Source organism: Athene cunicularia, assembly GCF_003259725.1.
Source record: "Athene cunicularia isolate RWA chromosome 24 unlocalized genomic scaffold, athCun1 chr24_part1, whole genome shotgun sequence".
In the NCBI taxonomy this organism is placed as follows: domain Eukaryota; kingdom Metazoa; phylum Chordata; class Aves; order Strigiformes; family Strigidae; genus Athene; species Athene cunicularia.
In genome coordinates this window covers 2,871,682-2,891,976 of record NW_020799132.1, presented here as the reverse complement: position 1 = coordinate 2,891,976, position 20,295 = coordinate 2,871,682, and the positions used below count along the sequence as shown (strand labels likewise).

The following is a 20,295-nucleotide window of genomic DNA, read 5'->3' as shown; positions in this document are numbered from 1 at the left end:
ACAGCTCCAATATGCACCGTTTCCCATGGATACATGGCTTTGGAGCATCCTAGGTTGGCACCAGGAGCTGGCTCGCCCACCAAAAAAAGCTCTGAGGCTCCTTCGACCATATTCAGGGCAAAGCCCCTTTTACCCAACAACTCAAACAAGGACACATGGCTGCAAAACCATGACCGTTCCCAAAATTATCTTCCCAGGTGGGACAAGTTCAGTGCAAGACACCAGGGTCACCCTGCCCAGGGCTTTTCATCCCCAGGTAAGAGCCTCAGAGAACACGATGAGCTAGAGAGCTCCATCCCTCGCCCGCCCAGCCTGCATTGCCAGTGGGTTTCCAGGGCTGCGATGCCTCTGAGGTGTCAGCGGGCATCTATGCGGTCCCCAAATCATCAGCTAAGCACGGAGACAGTGTGTGACAAGGCGGGTCAAGGAGGAGAGGTGCGTAAAGGCTGCTTTGATCCTGCAAGGGGAGGATATGAGCGCTGACAGTTACCTGGGGACCCTGAGATACCAGAATCCCTAACTTAATCAGACAGATAACGGGAGCAGCTAGAGATGAGGCAGGAGCAGGAACCGCTGAACAATAGGAGCCAGCCCCCCCGGGCCCCCGTGCTGCGACTGAGATAATAAACTATATAAAAATCTGTCACCATACGATAAGTGATGAATTAGAATCAATTATATGTTTAAAATAATAGACCTCCCCATGGTGTTACCCTCCAGAACGGTGATGGCTTCTGCCTGGGCTTGGCAGCGGTGATGGCAGGTTTGCTGGCACTGTCACCATCGGGGCTGGGGCGGCTTTGCGGCGCGGGGGAGCACGGCGTGGTGGCAGCCGAAATCAGAACTGGCAGCCGAGCTTTTGGCCTTTAATTTTGCATTTCCTCCCGGTCCCAGCAGAGCCGCGTGGCACATGGATGCAGCCAGCTCGCGCCAGGCACGCCTGGTGCCGTGATCTCCAGCCCGCTGTTCTTTGCTATTTGTAGTTTTTAGAGATTTACCATTTTTTCCCCTGAATTATCAGCCGCTTCACGCGTGTAGCCTTGCTGCTGCTCCCTGCGTGGAGCAGCTATTTCCGAGCTGCTGAGTGCTGTTCTGCTAAATAACACCGCTTGAGTGCGGTTTTTTCCCTCCCTCAAATGCCAGGAGGACAGCCAAAGGTGTGAAAATGCAAGATTAACCTCGTGAATCATCCATCAAATGATGTGCGGTTGGTTTGCAAGCGCAGGGCTGGCAGGAGGGGGGAGTATCCAGGCTTGATCGCTTGATCGTTGCTGCACGTTGGATGCAGTGGTTGGCAAATACTCTCAGTAAATCCCTCATGGGGTGGTGGGAAAAGCATGCCCATCCAGCCCAGTATTTAATTTGCGTTGAAAACAGAGATATTTGGTCTTTCAACCATGCTGCTTACAAAGGGGCTCGGAAGAAGGGCTGGGGCTTGGATGAACATCTCACCTGAAGGTGGTGGTTGTGTTTTATGAGCTGATCTGGTCATTTTGGTGAGGATCACACTGATACACTTGCTTTTCCATCCGAAGCTACGGCGCTGTAGCTTGTCACGGACTCACTGCAAAGGGTTTTGAGACTGCTGGGTCTGTGTCCTTCCTAGGCTCACTTCCAAACCCAGCCTTTTCGAACAAGCACATAACCCTGCTCAGGTGTTGTCAGATGGTTTTGCAAAGCTGTATATTGCTCTAATTAAAGTTGATGTTTTTCCCACCAAACGCTGCCTGGCTGCCTTCCTCCAGCCACGTCCCTTTCTCTCTGCAAGCTAGGAGGTCTCCCAGCTCCTTGCACTGACGGGAGGGAAAATATTCTTTGTCCATCAAAAGTTGAATTGGAAACCCATGCCTAGCCTGGCTTGCTTTATTATTTTGTTAAATAGCACAAGTTGCAGCCATAAAGCCCCTGGAAGCCTGCGCTAAGCAGGGGCGCTGGGACCAGTGCTAATGGATTGAAGTGAGCGGCTCACCAGCCACAGGGGTGCCCTGGGATTTCCCTTTTGAATCTTATTTACATTCGGACTAACAATAGCTCCCAAGCTTGGCTATAAATAATTTCTAGGAAAGAGTTGTCTAATTAAACGTACATCAGCAAAGAAAGTACTTTTAACCACAAGGCTGGTGTCCTAATGAACGTAATCACTGGATGGGGACAGCTTAGGAAACAGAACTTGACATCTCCCGGCGGAGGCAGAGCGATGGAGGGGAAACATACTTGGGGAGAATTCCCAATCAATATTTAATTGCATAGCATGTAATCTGCCTTAATATTTTTTAAAAATAAAATTAAAGCCCCGCAGAAACTGGAGAACCTTTCAAGCAGATTTGAGGAGGGGGAGCCTCTTTTTTTTACAGCTGTCTGGGGAGGGAACAACATCTAACTGCCCCTGTAGAAATGCAAATTGTTCTGTAGTTGGCAAAATGGTCCGAACAGAGCTTTGATGGCATGGATTTACAGCCTTCCCCCATCCGCCAGTTTTCCTCCTTTCCTGGTGCCTCAGTTTCACTGTCTGGGAGTGGGGAATATAGAAATTCCCCCTAAGCTCACAGATGTCCAGCTAGAGTTTGCATCTGGAAAGTATTTTGGGAATGAGAAGTCAGGTTCTCCCTGACTGTGTGCCATGGCGCTGTATGGTCAAAAGAAAACTGAAAGCTGGTGGGACTGGGTGGTTGTCAGAAAGTGTGTGCCGCAAACAGATGGGCAAGTAGATCCAGGTTGAGCTTGAGATAGCGGAGAGGCTACTGGACGGGGCTTGACGCTGAACTGGGAGGTTCTGGCTGCACGCAGGGGTAGGCAATGGTGTAAATGCCTGAGGAGTGGCTGGTCCCTTGCAGGATGGAACCGTGCTTAATAAAGGCAGCGTGTTCGCATCTCTGTAAAGTGTCACAGTGGATGCTGGGAAAAATCCAGAGTGGAAAGGCATCTAGGGGCTGTCTTACCCAGGAGAAGTTGCTGGGGTGGTGGGTGTCCTGCAAGAAATGAGCATGTAGGTAGGGAGCGATGGACGAGTAGCCATGGCTGGTGCCCATCAGGTTTTAAAGGCCTCGAAGGCTGTGTCTAGGGGTGAAATACAGCAGGGCAGCTCACGGGGCATGGCTGGCTTGCACCCTGCTGAGTATTTGGACTTCTGAGAAGACTTGGACACAAAATAAATAAACCAACTGGTGTAAATTATGGCATCTCCAGTTGGAGGAGAAATGCTGAATTCTGCCGGTGAAGCCATAGTATCTTCCAGCTTAGAAGAGGATTTGAGAGTAGTGAAATGCCGTTTCCCCTGGTTTGTGGTGGTGGTGGCCCTGGCAGGGGGAGGACAGCGGTGGGGTGCTGGTGGCTTTTATGCTTCTGGCAGCTCAGACTGCACTGCCAGCCCTCACTCCATCCCCAGAGAAAATACTCTGGCTCCGCTGCGATTAATCTAATCGGCCACTGGATGTCAATGTTGCCTCATCCAATTACAAGCGGGAAAGTACTGGATCTTCAGAAGGGGGGAGAAAATGCTGTTGTCAGAATAGTGGAGGTTGGATGTTGTTTTCTTCTGCAAAGTTGGCTATTAAGCACCGTAGGGCCACGTATGAAGGTACCGAGGAGGAAACAGTTATCGCTCTTGTTTTGCTCAGAGAGGGCAGGATTTGATCCAGTCTGCGTAGAGACTAAACCCTGATTTGGGACAAAAAGCATCAGCAGAAGGAAAAACTGGCTATAAAAATGTGTCCCCTTCTTTGAGGGACAGCTCGGTGTGTGCTGAGTTGTTGGTGGTTGGTATCAGGCCCCTACGTCAGGAGGATGGTGATGTGTCCCCCGTGGCGCTGGGTGCAAGGGAGGTTTGAGGACGTGTAGTCAGATAATACAGCTGTAGAAGGGGCGGATCCTCGGCAGCGTGTGAGAGCAGATCGGGATTTAAACATTGCAGCTTGGCCTCCTCTCCGTTATCCATCTTCTAGCCAGTCGTGGGGAAGCACAGACAGCAGCTGCATCCTGCCAAGATTCATGATCAAGAACGCCTCTCCCCCACCTCCTCCCTCCCTTCGACAAATATTTTAAATCCAGGCCCTGGGTTGGGAAGCAGGTGCAGCAGCTGGCCTCTCCAGCCTGTTTGCGTGCCCAGATGGGGCATCTCTGGGGGGAGCACAAGTCCTTGGGAAACGGGAACCCTGAGTTTTGATGCAGGTCTGTAGGTAGGGCCCTGATGGGATGAGCAAGGATGGGGCGAGACTCATCTCCATCCTCTTCTATGGGCTCTGTGGTGTGAAACCACTTAACATAGACCTCTCCACAAAGGCCTGGGGTGGCAGAAGCTCTGTGTGCCCTTTGCTTGGGGAACACGTCTCTGGCAGTGAGACCTGAGGGCTGGTGAGGGCTCCTTGCCCTTGCTTGCACCTCAGCAGCAGTTAAAGGCAGGACATTGCTCCCCTGAGCTGTTAGCCCGCTGCCTTTCTTTTCTAGCAGTAACAAGGAAGGAAAATGGACTCATGGTTTCCATCCCTTTGGAATTATTCCCCCCTTTTCACGTTGGGTTCATTTGAGCACGTTAATATCTCAAATTTAATGATAAGTCTAACGGAATTCATTTATAAGATAAATAAGATGTTATTAGTACATTAGTAGCAAAAAATGTGCAAGGACACTGCTAATCTAAGGTGAAAATGCCTTCCTGCGTGAAATTTAATTAGCAGATTGTGTTCTATTAGTGACTTTTATGGGGAGTTCATGAAAATGAATACAAATATGATCCAGGCAGCCTCTCCTGTGAAGTGAGAGCCTTGCTAACCTACCCCCCCTCTCCCCACCACACTGCTGCTAGCAAAAGAGAACGCTGATGTGTGTCCTCTCCCCTTGCCAGAGGAAGACTTTCTGGAGGCAGAAAGACAAGTGTGGCCACCTTGCAGCTCAGGGCTGTGGTTGAAGGGCAGCAAGTCTGGGTGTCACATGAGTTGAGTATGCTCACAGCAAATGAAATGGGGGGGCGGGGAAATCAGAAGTGTCCCATCTTTTCCCTCTGCCTGAGCAAGCAGCTGGTCAGCGATGCTCTTCCATGATAAAAGCGGTGATGGTTATGGAGATCTCCTTCATGCTTTGAATTTTCTCCCTAGCCAGGTGTCCTGCAGCGGTCAGCACCGGTAGCAGAAGATGCCAGGTCCTGCAAAGGATCCATCACAGAGATTCGGCGTCAGACTGCCATGTGCTGGCAGACCTCTGTCTTCGTGCACGCCTGTTGGCGTGTGGTAGCTGCAGGGGAATGGATCCCATCCAAGAACATCATACATCTTTTAAAGACTTACGGTCCCCTAGCAAGCCAGAGGGGGTTGTGCAGCTGTTACTGCCAGGCTGTGCTGGAGTCACGCTGGAGAGATGTGCTGGTGTCCCTTTTCCTCCTGGCTCATCTCACAGAGCCAGCACAGCAGGGACTCCCATGAAGGAGCTGTGGAGGTGACATTGATGAGTCTTCCTAGGTTTTGTGCTAAATACCAGCACTTGGGGTGTTTCCAGAGCTGGAAACCATTCCCATGCTGCGTGTGGTTTCAAGACTTTATAGATGACTTAGGAAGGAAAAACATCTTGGCATCAGCAACAAAAAAGAAAGAAAGAAAAGGCTTCTGTGTTCTCGGTCTTTCCTGGGAAGACTATCTTGCACACTCTGCTTTGGGAGTATCTGTCGCTGTGGCATAACCTCCTCCACATCGATCTAGGACCTTCTGGTCCCAGTCCATGTGTGGCTTAAGGGCGATATCCCTTGGTGATGTTGCTAGTTCCTTGCTCTTGGGACCAGAATCCATGGTGGGATTCTGCCTCGGCCAAAACTGCCGTTGACTCTGGGGTGGCTAGGAGGTCTGGACGCTGTGCAACAGGCTACCCATGCGATCTTTGTTCTATGAGGTCGTTGGAGCTCCAGAGAAGCAGAGAGAGGCTTTGTGCACTGAGAAGTAGCATGAGAGCAGTCACCTTCCCCTCATCAGACCTGTCCCATCTGTTGTGTTCATGCAGAATGAGTCTGGTGGCCCCTGCCAGGATTTTGAGGCTGGGGGAGAGCCCACTGGTTACTGCTGCCAATGTAGGAGGCACCTGGTGGTGGTTCGGAAGATCCTTCCCGCCTGTCTGCGGGTGCAGGATCCAGCTCTTGACGATTTCTTTGCTGAACAGAGGCAGAACAGTGAGGCAAATGCATGGGGAGTCATTATTCATGCAGATGATCCTCACAATTCAATAGAGGTAATTAGGAGAATGATGGAGGAAATTAGCAGTTTCTGCGGGTTTATTAATATTAATAAAATGATTCCACGGTTAAAAATAATAATAATAATAATATTAATAAAATAAATACAAAGCTGCGGAAGAGCTCTGCCCAGCTACTAAATACCCATCTGCTCCAGGCAGTGATCAACCAGTAGCTTGAATTAGTCTTCAGAGGCAGGTTTTGTGCCCTCTCTAAAGATAATATCATAGAAGCCAGAATAGATTAAGGCACATTTGGGGTCTTTTCTTGCTTCCCGCTTTTATCTTCCGCATTAGGGAGAAGAGCTGAAGCTCAGCAGATCCTTAAGGCATTGAAAAATTGAGTGGCTTGTCTTTAATTGTGCCAACAGTCTTGAAAATAGGCTCTTTTTCTGAGAACCGCCTCTGATGCCTGTTGTCCTCTTGCTTCTTCACCTGCTTTGTCTGTAGTGGTCCTAGCAAGAAAAACGTTCCCACATCCCCACTTGCCAGAGCCTTGGTGTGATGTGGGTTCCTGGGTCTGTCCTGAAGACCCATCTTGAGGTTGCCCTCTCAGTTGCATTTCCCATTCCCTCTCGTATCGATCAGAGCAGAGGACTGCGGGCCACTGCCACCGACGTGCCGTGTGGCCTTGGAAGAGTTGTTCAGCTCTCCGTGCCGCCGGCGTGCCAGAAACGCTGCGGTATTTGGAGGAGGTTATTTGCAGAGTGTGAGGAGATTATCAAATTAAAGACGGCACAGAATGTTATTAATGAAAATACATGACAAATGTATTTAAACATGTAAAAATTTAATTAGAATTTTTATTATTAAAACATTGCTAAAAATGCTTACTGAAGCCCTCTGCTTTCTGTTGCAAACGAGGCTTTTTCGGTTCTTTGAATGCTAAGAGGAGGATTTGGGGTAAGGAAGGGAATAATTGATACCAAGTGGATTCATGTGGAGGGCAGTGGGGCTTTTGCTTTGAATCTTAGACTCAGGATTAGGCCTGGCTGTGCGCATGGGAATACCTGGCTAGACTTGATTCTTTTAGGAAGGCATTAATGGGGTTTTGCAGTTATCAAAGCACTTCTTTGCTGGCTAGGAGGGACAGCTGGAGAGGTTCAGTGTTGGGCTGGGGACTGTGCTTAACTCCGTGGATGGTGGAGACAGTGCTGGGAAGGGTGGGAATGACCATGGCGGGGCTGTCGGACTTGCAACTCCTCTTCCATCCGTGGGAGATGTGTGTGCCTCAAAAACTTAGTGGGGGAGCAAAGAAAAGGTGCTCGGAGCCCCGCTGAGGTCCCAAGCTATGCGCTCTGTGCCCTTTCCTCCTCAGCACATCTCGCATCCCCGTGCTCGGGGCACCAGGGAGAAGCTCTGTTTGTTTTCACTCCGCGGGGAGCTGTGAATATGTCGGTAACAGCTCTTTCCTGGCTGACCTGATTGTGCTCGCGCTCCGGAGTTAGAAATGCCGGTCTGGTGGGTGGTGCCAATTCCCAGAGCCTTCTCCATTTGTCTTTATTTAAATGGGAAAAGATCAGAGCAGTTGAACCCATTGCTTTAATGATAGATTCCATTATATTAAACAGTAATTGCAAAAAATCAGTTTCTATAATTAAAACAAAAACCACCACAGCTAGACACGGTGGCTTTCTGCTGGTGTGATCTTCAAAGACCTCCATCTTCAGCATCTTATTGCTGAAGAACCTTGCGTCCTCCCTGCTTCTGTGTCGCCTGTGGGCAGTGAGAGCACCCAGTGCTTGTCTCCGGAGAGCTGCCGCTGTGGCTTCAGAGTCGGGAGCCAGATGGGTTTCCCTCTCCCATCCGCTCGTGTCTTGGGAGCCGTGCCCAGGGCCGTATATCCTGCGCTGAGGTGGCAGAGCGGGCGAGTATTTCTATTCCAGAGGAATTTGCAGGGCTGGCAGTTTTAAGGGAGCGGGGGGAAAGCAACCCTATCTCCCAACTTGTAAATTAAGCAGATCTGGTCGGGAACTGTCACCACAGGAGAAGAAATATGAAACCTCTGGGGTCGTGTATGCAGAGTAATTTTTCTGACTGTAACTCTACTTAAAAGTAAGGATATGATGAAAATGCTTAGAGCATTTTAAATGGAGCCAGCAGAGATCTGGTTCAGCTACACTGAAGTCTGTACAGACTTCATTGGGTGTTGGGTGTTGACTTACTCTAAACTTGCTAACACCACTTCCGTGCATGGCTGAGAAATAAATTGGTTCTTTCTCCTTATTAACTGAAAATATTTGTAGATGAAGGAAAAGCAATAGTATTTTTATTTTTTAATTTATTTTGGTGGATTGCAATGCAGAAGAGCAAGGAGGTTGGTAAATGTTGAGATGAGGCAGGTGGTGCAAGTGGACTCTGCACTGAACATAGGATGGGTCAGGTCTCCAAGTGATGGAAACCCCCCAGAGGTGAAGTGGACCTTGAAAGGCATCCAAGGATGTCTGTGTGTTTGTCAGCTTCCCTGCGCGAATGCAAACTGGCCGTGTGAGAGATTACAGGATAAGGCTCGTTTTAAGGAGATTTAAAAAAAAAAAAAAATGAACAAGAACTTCACAAAAGCTCAAAACATAACCCAGCATGAACCTCTCTTGGGAGTGAATCAGGACAGCTCCAGTCCCAGTTCTGCTCCCCGGTCTTTGCTTCTCTTGCTTTGAAGCGTCTGAGCTGGGTGTGCTTGGCTTTTCCCCGGCGGCGTGCAAAGCGAGCCCGGTGAAACCTTGCAGAAAAACCCTTTGAAATCAGCTGTGACCCTGAAGCTGTCAATCTGTGGCGCATTGTATTCCGGGACATGCCGGGTGCGGGGAGTTCATTTAGGGGGAGAAAGCAGGAGAGATGCATCACGACCTCTCTCTGGCATACAAGGATGCTGCAGAGACTCTGCTCGACTCCCTTCTGCTCCCAGCCCTCCTGTCTCTTCCAGCAGGCAGGAGCTGAGAGCTCCTGCAAACCACCTGCCCCATCAGCAAGATGTGCTGAGGGCTCATGCACGTCGGCTGGTTGCCTTGGGAGAGGTGTGTAGGTGCAATTTTGTGTGTGTGTCAAGGCAGAGGCAGGCTCCTGGGCTCACCAGGGCGATGGTAGGCAGGGTGAGGGGTGTGCTGCTCCTCCTTGTGAGGTTTGTGGAGCCATCTGGAACACTGCAGAGCACGGCGCTTCCCTCATGCTGCAAGGGAGAAGGAAGGTTTTGGAGCTCACATCCATCTCTGCATGATTACCGCTCTGTCCGCGGTGGTGCTCCCGCCTCCCTTGGCCATTCTCTCTGAAGCAGGATGTCTGGACCAGGCACATCATCCCAGGCAGCAAGTGTAATTCCCTTGGTTTTATTTGGAGGGACAACAGACAGGGCAGGGTGTGCTCCGTCATGATGTGGTTCAATGGAGAAAGACATGCCAGGCTGGCCAGCCGGCCTCGTGAGACCCTCCTTCTGCTCCGGCATCAGGCATCCTATTTCAGGGGAGCTTTTTAAGCACCCAGGTTACAGGCACAGTAAGTAGATATGGAGGAAGTTGCTGCTTTTCTGTTCTTCCCAGGAGCGAAGTGAACACCCCAAATCATTACCCCATAGGAAAATAATAAAGATGGGTTTAGTGACTAGTAGAGGATTGGGCAACTGTGAGTATGTTGGCGTACGCCTCCATGAAATGTAGCGTTCGGGATTGTGGTGTGACGGGAGGAAATTTGGATGGAGAGGAGAGTGAAAACCACCCTAGCTTTCTCCTTTCTTCCCCTGTCTCCCTTCCTGCCTCCCCTGGATTTCAGCGGTGTGAGATTTTTCACCCCATGCATTGGAAACAATATCTTGGAGGAGCCTTGGAGCCATTTGTTTGCCGTTTAATTGGCTAGTGGGAAGAAAATAACGAAGGGAAGTCATGCAGGGGAAGTTCTCATCGGTGCTGTTTTTGGCAACAGAGTCACAACATCCTAAATTTATTTATTTAATTGCATTATTAAAAGTATAAATAAAAATAAATCCAGGAGAGCAGCCGGATCTATGCTTTGCATCTCTAAAATAGAACCATAAATGCCACGGAGCACTAGGGGAATGATTTATTAGCCTGTTATCGTGAGTGACTGGGACGCTTTCGATGGAGTCCTTGCTAATTTCTAACAGCTGCATTAAATCACAGATGCTATCAGCTATTATAAAATAATCACCCAGCGGTCTGCAAACCAGCACGAGCCCAGGGTCAGTGCTGGAGCCCTTCATTTGTTTCACATCTCAGCCCCTCCGATTCCTGCGAGGGTGGGAAATAAATAGGACTTGTAGTGGCCTCATTTTATCATCCAGGAGTTGACAATAAATAAAACCTCTATAAACCTTTTTCTAAAGGAGTTTGGACTGGAATTTGCAACGAGAGGAAACCTTGTTTTGTGCTTAAATATGGCCATGTGATGTCAGGACTCCGGGGTTCTATTTCTAGCTCTGAAAGGGAGCCTGCGCTTGCTGATTTATCAGGCAGACGGAGGATTTCAGGGTTTTGGCTGCAGACAGGGCTGGAAGGAAGAGAGAAGGTCCTGTGGCAGTTAGGGACATCTGTCTCGGCTCCTCTGCCTTCGCTCCTCGGTGCTGTTTCAGACAAGTCACTTAAATTTCCCTACAGCTTGACTGCCTTCCTCTCGTTTGACAAATAACGTGTGTGTTTATGTGGCTGAGCTCTGGAGGGGGTTAATACTTGGCCTGGAAATCTCTTTAGAAGTGCCAATTTGTAGCGAGAAACAACAATGAATAGGAGAGCCTGCAAAGTCCAGAAGTAGTGAGGAAGTGGCTGCTTATCAGGATGGTGGCTTGCAGACCCAGCTGCAATAGCAGGGGTAGTTTTAAAGGGTGAAGGAAATGGGAGGGAAAAAACCACAAATAAATAAAAATAAAGCAGTTAGGAAGAAAATGCTGCCCATCTGCAATGCTCATATTTTTCTTGACAGTTTTGCTTTATGTTGGAACAGCTGCTTAACATGACAAATGCTGGCTTTAATAATAACGTACGTGAGGAGATGCAGGCTGGGCGGGCGAGGGATGGAGCTCTCTAGCTCATCGTGTTCTCTGAGGCTCTTACCTGGGGATGAAAAGCCCTGGGCAGGGTGACCCTGGTGTCTTGCACTGAACTTGTCCCACCTGGGAAGATAATTTTGGGAACGGTCATGGTTTTGCAGCCATGTGTCCTTGTTTGAGTTGTTGGGTAAAAGGGGCTTTGCCCTGAATATGGTCGAAGGAGCCTCAGAGCTTTTTTTTGGTGGGCGAGCCAGCTCCTGGTGCCAACCTAGGATGCTCCAAAGCCATGTATCCATGGGAAACGGTGCATATTGGAGGGACCCTGGGGACTCCAGGGTGGCTTTGGGCAGGTCTCTTCTTTCTCTGAAGGTATTTGGGTTCCTTTGTCTTTTCCTACCTCGTTATTGTCTCTGCAAAATGGCATAACGGGCTTTGCAGCTTGCAGGTTGTTTCCTTACTGCGGTATCGGAGATTGTCGGGTTGTCAGCAACCTGGAGATAGCAGGGATTGCTGACAGCAAGCAGAACTGAGTCAGTGCTGTGTACAGAAACCTTGCTCAGCCTTTGAAACTGCAGTCAAACCCTCCCCCAAGGTTACTTTTCTTCATAAAGCATGCTTAGTTTTGTTTGCTGCAAACCTAGATTTTAATCCCAGAATTCAGATAGACCCGGGTTTTGAGGAGAATTGGGTTGGAGTCAGAAGTGAATGGCTCAGACCAGGCTGACTCTAAAAGATGAATTAAAACTGACCTAGGAAGTTGGAGATGTTCACATCCACACCCCGGCTTTGCAACTTGCATATTTATCTCGTTGTGCCCAATGCCTCTGGGAATAAATCAGCAGTGAGACACGCACAGAGCGCATCCGCTGGTTCAGATAGCGAGGGACCTGCACCGGCATTTACCCACAGCTCAAATCAAACTCTCAGGGAAGTTTTCCAAAGCCTGAAGGAACTGAGATCCTTCCCTCACCTAATGTTTTTTTCCCCTTGCTTCAGCCTTTAGAAGCAAGAATTTCAAAGGTGAAAAAACATCATCTGCACTGGCCACAGAGGGGAAAGACTGAAAATACTGAGAATTTTTATTTCTCCCGAGACTTGCAGCCCGTGAAGCCTGGGTAGTTCAAACAGGCTGAGAATAAGCGTTTAGACCTTTACCTGCTTAACACAACTGCCAAACCCGCCCAGCAGCACTGCGGCGGTGAGGGTGCAGGGGCAAGAGGGGGGAACGGGGGTGTTTTCCTCCCCAGTTCTGCAGAGACTCTGCTCGACTCCCCTCTGCTCCCAGCCCTCCTGCCTTTGCCCCTTCCAGCAGGCAGTGCAGGCAGGAGCTGGGGGCTCCTGCAAACCGGCTGCCCCACCAGCGAGATGTTTTGAAGGTTCACACACGTCAGCTGGATGTTTTGGGAGAGCAGGTGTGGTGTGTAGGTGTGAAAGTGAGTGTGTCAAGGCTCCTGGGCTTGCCCCGGGGTGGTGGTAGACAGGGCAAGTGTGTTATTTTGTGGGAAGTGCCACGGGGCCATTGGAGACTCCCTTGCCTGAGAGGAGAGGACCCTGTTGGAGGGGTGGGGGGTGCGTGGTGGGCAGGTGGAGCACAAAGTGCAGTGTTGCAGTGCATCTTGTGTTGCAGGGCACAAGCCGCTGATAGCAAGGGAAGGCAGATTTTCAAGCTCCCATTCATCTCTGTAATTAAACGAATTTTTGTCTCTCCTTCCCTCTTCATCTTTAAATCGTGCTGTCTTGGCCACTCTGCCAATACCGAGGCAGGTCAGAGGTTTGGTCCAAGCTGGCAAACCTAGAGGTGGGTGGCTCTCACGTGCTCCAGGTATGAAAAACATCAGTGCACACTGCAGAGAATGGCTCCTTATGATTTTCCTTTCTTTCACCCTCAGAACGTGTGCTGCAGGCACCGCTTCTGAGCCTCCCAGGACAACCAAGAATGTGGCGCTTCCCTCTTCCAGCATCTAGCGTAGGTGGCACAACTGCGCTCTGATCATTTCCATGTCTCTGTATTTTGTAAATAAGCCCAGAGGCTATGCAATGGCTTCATATTTAGAAACAGGATAGACTATTTGTTTGTTCTTTTATTCATGCAGTTAAGAGCTCATAAAACACTTTGCAAGCCTCTATGAAATGACCCCTGTAATGTTCCCAGGAGAGGGAAGAAATGTTCCTGCCCCACTTGGCAGAGGGGAGGAGCTGGGGGGCGCTGAGAGGCTCGCTGCCTTGCCTGTGGTCAGGGCGAGACCGTGGTAGATGCCGGAGTAAGTCCCAGGTCCTGTTTTCTGTTTCTAGTCTCTAATGGCTGCTAAAACTCAAATGCACATTGCATGCCCAGGCTCAGCAATGCAAAGTCATCTGTGGTCAAGATCTTCCTTTTTTTGGCATTTCTCCTGCTTCTGGACTAATTTGGGAATGTGATTGTGCGTTCACACCTTGTCCCAGTGAGAAGTCATTAGGTGATACATGAGTGTGAGGCTAACGATGGAGAAATCAGGTCAAACCCAGCTTGGCTCCTTTGCTGTCAGAGCTCATTCCCATCTTCCTGCACATCTTATGCCCAGGTGACCAAGAAGGCCAATGGCATCCTGGCTTGTATCAGCACTGGCGTGGCCAGCAGGGACAGGGAAGGGATCTTACACCTGTACTTGGCACTGGTGAGGCCGCCCCTCGGTGAGTGGGTTCAGTTTTGGGCCCCTCACCCCAAAAAGGCCATGAAATGACTCCAGCGTGGGCAGAGAAGGGCAACGGAGCTGGGGCAGGGTCTGGAGCACAGGTCTGCTGGGGAGCGGCTGGGGGAACTGGGGGGGTTCAGTCTGGAGAAGAGGAGGCTGAGGGGAGACCTCCTGGCCCTCGGCAACTCCCTGCCAGGAGGGGGCAGAGAGGGGGGATGAGTCTCTGGAGCCAAGGAGCCAGCGCCAGGCCCCGAGGGAATGGCCTCAAGCTGCCCAGGGCAGGGTCAGGCTGGCTCTGAGGAAGGATTTCTGTGCAGAAGGGGCTGTTGGGCATTGGAATGGGCTGCCCAGGGCAGGGGGGAGTCCCCGGGATCCCTGGAGGGGTTGAAGAGTCGGGCTGAGCCAGCGCTGAGGGATCTGGTGGAGTTGGGAACAGTCAGGGTGAGGGTCATGGTTGGGCTGGAGGAGCTTCAAGGGCTTTTCCAACCCAGATGATTCTGTGATTCCTTCAACTCCTCCATCTCAGAGATGCCTCAGGCCTGTCCTTGCTCCTGGCCCCTTGGACCTCGGGGTGGCCAGTGCCCTCAGTTGGAGACCACCATCCTGTGCATGGCCTCTTCCTGGTTGCTCCCCCTCTTCCCTCTCCCCGTGGTTCAGGTTCAGCTTGTGACACCTGAACGTTTCCTGCGGCTTTTACCAAACTCTGTCCTCTGCCTCCTGGTGCTGAGTCAGCGTTTAGGGTGAACCCAAGATGCTTATGGATGGTGGGCACCCAAGTGCACGTATGGCCTTTGGCTTTCTCTAGGCTGGCAGATGATTTTACAAAGCCCAGCATACGTGATAGGCTCGTGCTTCCTTGGATCTGATGGGTGTCTGCAGCTGGGAAAAATGTCTGCGTCCCTCCCTCTGTAGAAAAGATATGTAGGGGTCTGGGGGCTGTTCATAACTTGCTTTCCTTCTTTTCCCTCTAAATAAGACTTTGGGCCACGGGTGGATGGAGCAGCCCTTCCCCTGTAACCCTTCCCCCTGTCCCGTGGCCTTTTGGGGTAATATTGCTCCAGTTCCCTCTTTTTGGCCCCAGTCTGATTTTTTCCTCTGCTTCCCAAGGATGTGGAAAATTTAGGAATGGGCTCCTGGAGGCATCTATTTGATGGAGGCTGGCAGGGAGCATGCAAAGCGGTGGGGGTTTTGTTGTGCTCTTTGTCAATCAGCTGGCAATTATTTTTTTTTTGGCAAGACAATGTCCTCCGTGAAGTAGACTGAACTTTGGCCTGTTTTGATATGGAAATGTTCTGGCAATAAAGCAAAATGTCGCATGCCTGTAATGGTCCCCCCCGCCCCTTCCCTCGAGAGTCAGGTTTTAAGGGAAAGACCACATGGGAGTTGAAAACTTGCCCAAGTGCATTAAATACCAACAGGAATGGCAACAACAAAAATCTTGGCATCGCGAAGAAAATCTTAACATTTTGCTTTCCTTAGAAAAAAGGAAAAAGAAAATAAAAATCTTGGATCGTTGTCAGAAATACTGCTGGAAAATGAATTCCTCGCCTTTCAAGCTTTTTGGGCAATGTTGTGATGGTTCTGCCGCACCCGGGTGTCCCAGCCCCTTCGAGGTTTGCTTGAGTTTACTTGAGCGGCGCAGGGTGTATTCAGAGCTGGGTTTTTTGTTTTGTTTTTTTTTTTTCTTTAATATTTGGTGTAATGAGGGAGGCTGCTTTTAACTCCACACAAGGTGGGTGTCTTCAGAGCTGCCTCCTTTTTGATTTTCAGTTGTCAGGTTTACACGCAGTTTAAGCGTGCCATATGTCTCTGGTTCAGCTGGGGATTTTAGCTGCACGCTGAGCATTAAGTGTAAAGTAATCCCGTTAAAATCCACAGCTGTGGAGTTGAGCGGGTGTTGAAGGTCCTCCTGAACCACGACCTGCCTCACCACGCTGTCAGTGTGACCCCAGGCTGGGTTTGCATGTTCTTAGAAGGATTTTATGGAAGTGGGGAGGATTTGTGCTGCCATTTAGGGCACGAGGATGGTGTCGGAGGAGCTACCTGGGCATTGACTGCTAAACCAGTCCAGCATTCGGGTGTTAGCGAGGAGCATGAGTCTCGAGTTTGCATTTTCTGCCCTGGCGAGCTCAAGCACAGCGATCAATTTGAAGAATAGGCTGCATTTTTTTCACAATTACCTCAGCGGGTTTTTTTCGCTAAATTCATGCGATAAAATGCATTAAATGTAACAGCACAGAAAATAAAAGTTCAGTTTGTGGAGAGAGCCTGATTTAGTGTGAAGATAAAACAAGATAAAACAACTGGAAAAATTAAGTGGGATAAATAAATTCTGCCGGAGGCAGGCAGAGGTGACAGAGGGGGAGATCTACGTGTGTGCCATTGGCCAGGCAGCGGTCAATCCAGCTGTGCACGGTTTTCCTGAGGATTTCAGCCTGGGAAGAGGGTGATGCTTTGCTGTACCCCCCATCCCACACACCAGCGGATGCTCAGCTTTACCTGGGGACTAAGATGTGATTCTCCCTGCTGCGCTGTTTTGCATGGGGTCTGCATCCTCCTCCTGCCCGTGCATGCTCTTGCTTTCAGGTGAAGAAATGAGAATATTGGGCAGCAAACGGGAAAAGCAAGAAGCAGGGCGGCGGCAGGGTGTGGGGGAAGAGGTGTCGGGATGGATTGCCAAATATGCTGGGTAAAAATTAGCAGCTGCAAGTGTGCAAGAGAAAAGGTGGCGAAGAGACGGGGTAGGCACAGATGGAGAGAAGGAGGGAAAGAGGAGGTGGGAGAAAAGGGAGGAGGGATAATAGTGCAGAAAGATATTAGTTAAAAATCTTATAGCCCCGAGCCCAGACACCATCTGTATGTAGCAGGGTACCAACAAGACGCAGCTCTCTCTCTTCGCCGTGAAGGTGTTACATACGTCTCGGCCACATACTGTGGCCAAGATGCTCAGGATTAGAAATTTCACATGCCCTGGGAGAGAGATGCCTTAAAAGAGCCCTGAGTTTGGAAAGTGCCAAGCAGCTGTCTGCAAGCGGGGGACTGGGACTGGAGAGGAGCGCTTGTCTGGGTTTTCCAGAGGGAAATCTGGAGAACTTCCACCAGTGCTGGAGGGCGAATCCCTGGGAGCAAGGATTAGCTCTTTGATTAAGCAAGCCCAGGTGCTCCAAGGATTTCTCTCCCTTATGGCTCTGCTGGGTTTTTTGCTTTCCTGGGGGCAGCATTAACCCCTTCAGCTGCGAACAAGGCGGAATGGCTTAGAGACACCAAAGTTCGTCTCAGAAGAAGAAAAGCGAGCTATTTCCCATTATCCTTGCCATAAGATTTTACAGTTTGCTCTGCTTCCTGAGGACTGTGTTTTCCCTTTTGGTGAGGCCATGGTGGTTGTGCCCTCTGTAGGAGAAGCTGCTGTCCTGGTGTGAAGTGCATTTTGCTGGTGCATCTGTGTCCGTGCTTCATAGCATTCCCCTACCCAGGCAGGGTGCTTGTGGGAAGGCCACAGGCTGTGAATATCTGTGTCTTGTTTAAAAGGAGTTAGAAATACTCTTTGGAGCTCTTTTGGAAGAGGCAGTGTCCCAAAGGATGCTCGTGAGCAGGGAGGTGACGCTGGCCAAGTGCAAAGGGTCCCAGTGTCACTGGAGTCCCCCCGTACCTTGCTGCAGCTCATCTCAAGGGAGCTGGATTTGCTCCCTGCTGCTCAGAGGGAATCTCATCACACCCTGAGCTGTGTGGAGAAAGGGAAAATAATCCAAGAGCAGCAGTGAGGCTGAAGAATAAAGTTCAGAGTGGCCGTCCATAGGTCCCAGTGGCTGCAGGCTGCTCCCCAATGCGGTGCCGGAGCAACGCTGCCGTTGAGCTGCTCCATGGCCCCCGAGCTCCGGTCCCTCACTAATTACTTCCAGGCCTGTACTCCTGACATTTGCAAGCTCCTGATTAGAGCAACGAAGGAGAAATCTCTGAGGGAGATGGAGGCCAAACTGCACCACTAATAAAAGCTGAGATTGACAATCGGCTGGGAGGTGAGAGACAGGGAGGTGGAAGGACTTTGTCCTTGCAGTCTCGGTTTCTTTCTGAGCCTCTGGGATGATGAGAGAAGGTCAGGGCTTGTTAACGTCACCGTGAGGAGCAGGATCCGCCACTGCCATATGCTTGATGCCCCCAGGGCCTGTGCCAGCCTGAGTCCCTCTCAGCTAGGCGGTATTTTTAGACATGGACCTGAACTGAAGCCACCCGCATGACTAGCCCATGCAACCTCGGGTCTGCAAACTGTCTTAGGCACAAGAGTGGCTCTGCTTTCCTGTCTGCTGACTTTGTGTTTGCATCTAGATTTTGCAGCCTCCTGGATTGGTTTTGAGTTCTTTTTCCCTTGCCCTTTTCTCCCCGGTGTTGCAGCTTGCTCCCTTCGTTTGGTGGCATTGTGCTCACTCAGGAAGCAGAGTTAATCAGAGCAGTGGGACTGGGAGATACTGGGCAGTAGGGGTGGTCCAGAAGACAGGAGCAGGAGAGGCTGCTCTGGCTGCTGTACCTGCTGTGGGGTGCCCAAAGTGGTCTCTGAGGTGAGACACGTCTCCTGCATAGCTGTTCCAGGCTGTTGGGTCTCTACCCAGTTAGGCAGGTTTCTGTTATGTAAATATGTTTAATATTCCCTTTCCAGCCCCCTCTTTCCCCTCCCTGATGCCCCATATATGCTTACCTGTGCCCAGCTGTCTGCAGCAGGCAGTTTAGCTATCCGTCTGTCTGTTTATGCCCTGCCTTTACATCTGTTCACGTAGCCATGTCTCTCCAGCCTCCTCAGAGGCTCTTTCTGAGGCAGACAGGCGTTTTTCCCCCTTTGAATCTCCCCTTTCCCTGAATTGCACCGGCTCTGGTAAGCGTTCTGCTATGGCACTCTGTCTCACAGCTTCCTATCCCAAGGGGTAAGCATTTTACCCAGCAGAGCTCCTGGTGCCTGCAGCATCCTAAAGCTCATCCTGCTGCTGAACGGGGCTCAGCAGCGCCAGGGGTCGGGCTGTCTTGCTGGTGGGGGGTTTCAGTGGGTTTGTGCTGACTCTTTTCTGCTGCTGCTCCGTCCCTGCCAGCAGACACGGTTCCTCTGTGCCAGGGTAGGAGCAGATTGGGAGGGAGATGGGATGTCCTTCCTCTCCATCCCCCCGCCGAAGGATGCCTGGCATTGAAGCAGCCGACCTGCCTGTTCAGGGTTAAGCCAACTTTTTGGCAGTGGAAGAGCTTTCTGATGGAAAACTCAGCCCTGCTTTTCTCAGTGCTCCCTTTGACTCCTAGGCTGTCCTATTTATCCAAGCTGCAGTGAGCATCCCTCTGGTGCCTGCAGCCATAGCTGGTGTTGGGAGCCAGCACGCGTCTCTGCAGTGCTAGCCCGTGGCTAGTGGTGTATTTAGGGTCACTGCATCCCGCTGCCATGTACAAAGGACCTGCAATGCTGATAACTGGGCTTGGGATCACCGAAAAACCCTTGTAAAACCTCTTTATCAATTCTAGCAGCTGTGTTTGGGTCTCTGGGTGAGGTTGGAGTCCCAAAATAGCTAAAACTCCTTCAGTGCATGTTAGGCTTCTCCTCTGGCCCCTGGAAGGGGCATGTTCCCCATGATATATTTGGTAGAAGAGCCAGATGCCCTTTGGAGGAAGGCATCCTCCAACCATCCACCCAACTGAGGTCCAGACTGCTTTGGCTTGGGCATGAGGAACTGTACAGCAGGCTGGGGGGAGACGGCAGCGTGAGGTTGTTTTCCTTTGTAGGCACAGGGACAGATGTGTCTGGGTGGTCACCGAGGTCTTGGTGCCCTTGCTTGCTCTTTGAGGAGGGAAACGGTGGTGTCTTGGTGTCTCCAACGGAGGAAACGTGTTGCCAATGTTGTGACCGGTGGGGTGGAAAGCCCTCGGGCTTCCTACTACAACGTTTCTCTGTATTGGAGAGTGTGGACAGCAGGGACAGGGGCTCCCTTCCAGACTTACACCATCCAGGGGGGCAAATGCATGGTGGCAGGACACGGTTTCTCACTGCGGGCAGAGGGGAGAAAGCGGTCCCAGCCCTGCATCAACAGGTGGATGCGGAAAAAGATGCTGCGAAAGATGCAGTGAGGAGGTTAGGGTGGGCAAGGGAGCCCGGCGGCGTCTTCGGGGGCTCTACGGCGAGGGGGAGGCTGCGCATGAGAAAAGCCCCTTCTGCAGCTGGGGTGGAAATGGTTAAAAGGGGGGGGGGTGTCCCCCGGTTTGGCCGGTGGGATCCTCGGTCCCTCTGCTCGGCGGGAGCGTGGCGCGGCAGGGGTTAAAGGCTGGCGTGTGAGGTGCTTGCCACCGCCCCGCTCCCCGCCTGCCCGGGTGCTGGGGGCTGGGTGCTGGGTGCTGGGGGGGGTGTGCGGGAGCCAAAGGGCCGGTCAGTGATGGAGCCGCTGCCATGACAACCCC

At 51.0% G+C, this 20,295-nt stretch overlaps 1 protein-coding gene across 3 annotated transcripts in view; it reads left to right on the top strand.

Moving 5' to 3' along the window:
* LOC113488505 (opioid-binding protein/cell adhesion molecule homolog) overlaps window positions 1-20,295 on the top strand; it is a 297,107-nt gene that overhangs the window by 169,232 nt on the left and 107,580 nt on the right. Inside the window, exons 1-2 of one of the 3 annotated variants that reach the window (XM_026863710.1) lie at window positions 3,921-3,925; window positions 4,911-4,913. The exons of 1 other annotated variant lie outside the window; for it this stretch is intronic. The gene's annotated coding sequence lies outside the window, so the exon portion shown is untranslated. Of the gene's footprint in view, window positions 1-3,920; window positions 3,926-4,910; window positions 4,914-11,789; window positions 11,796-20,295 lie in introns of those variants that run through there. One more of the 3 variants, XM_026863709.1, reaches the window with a different exon arrangement.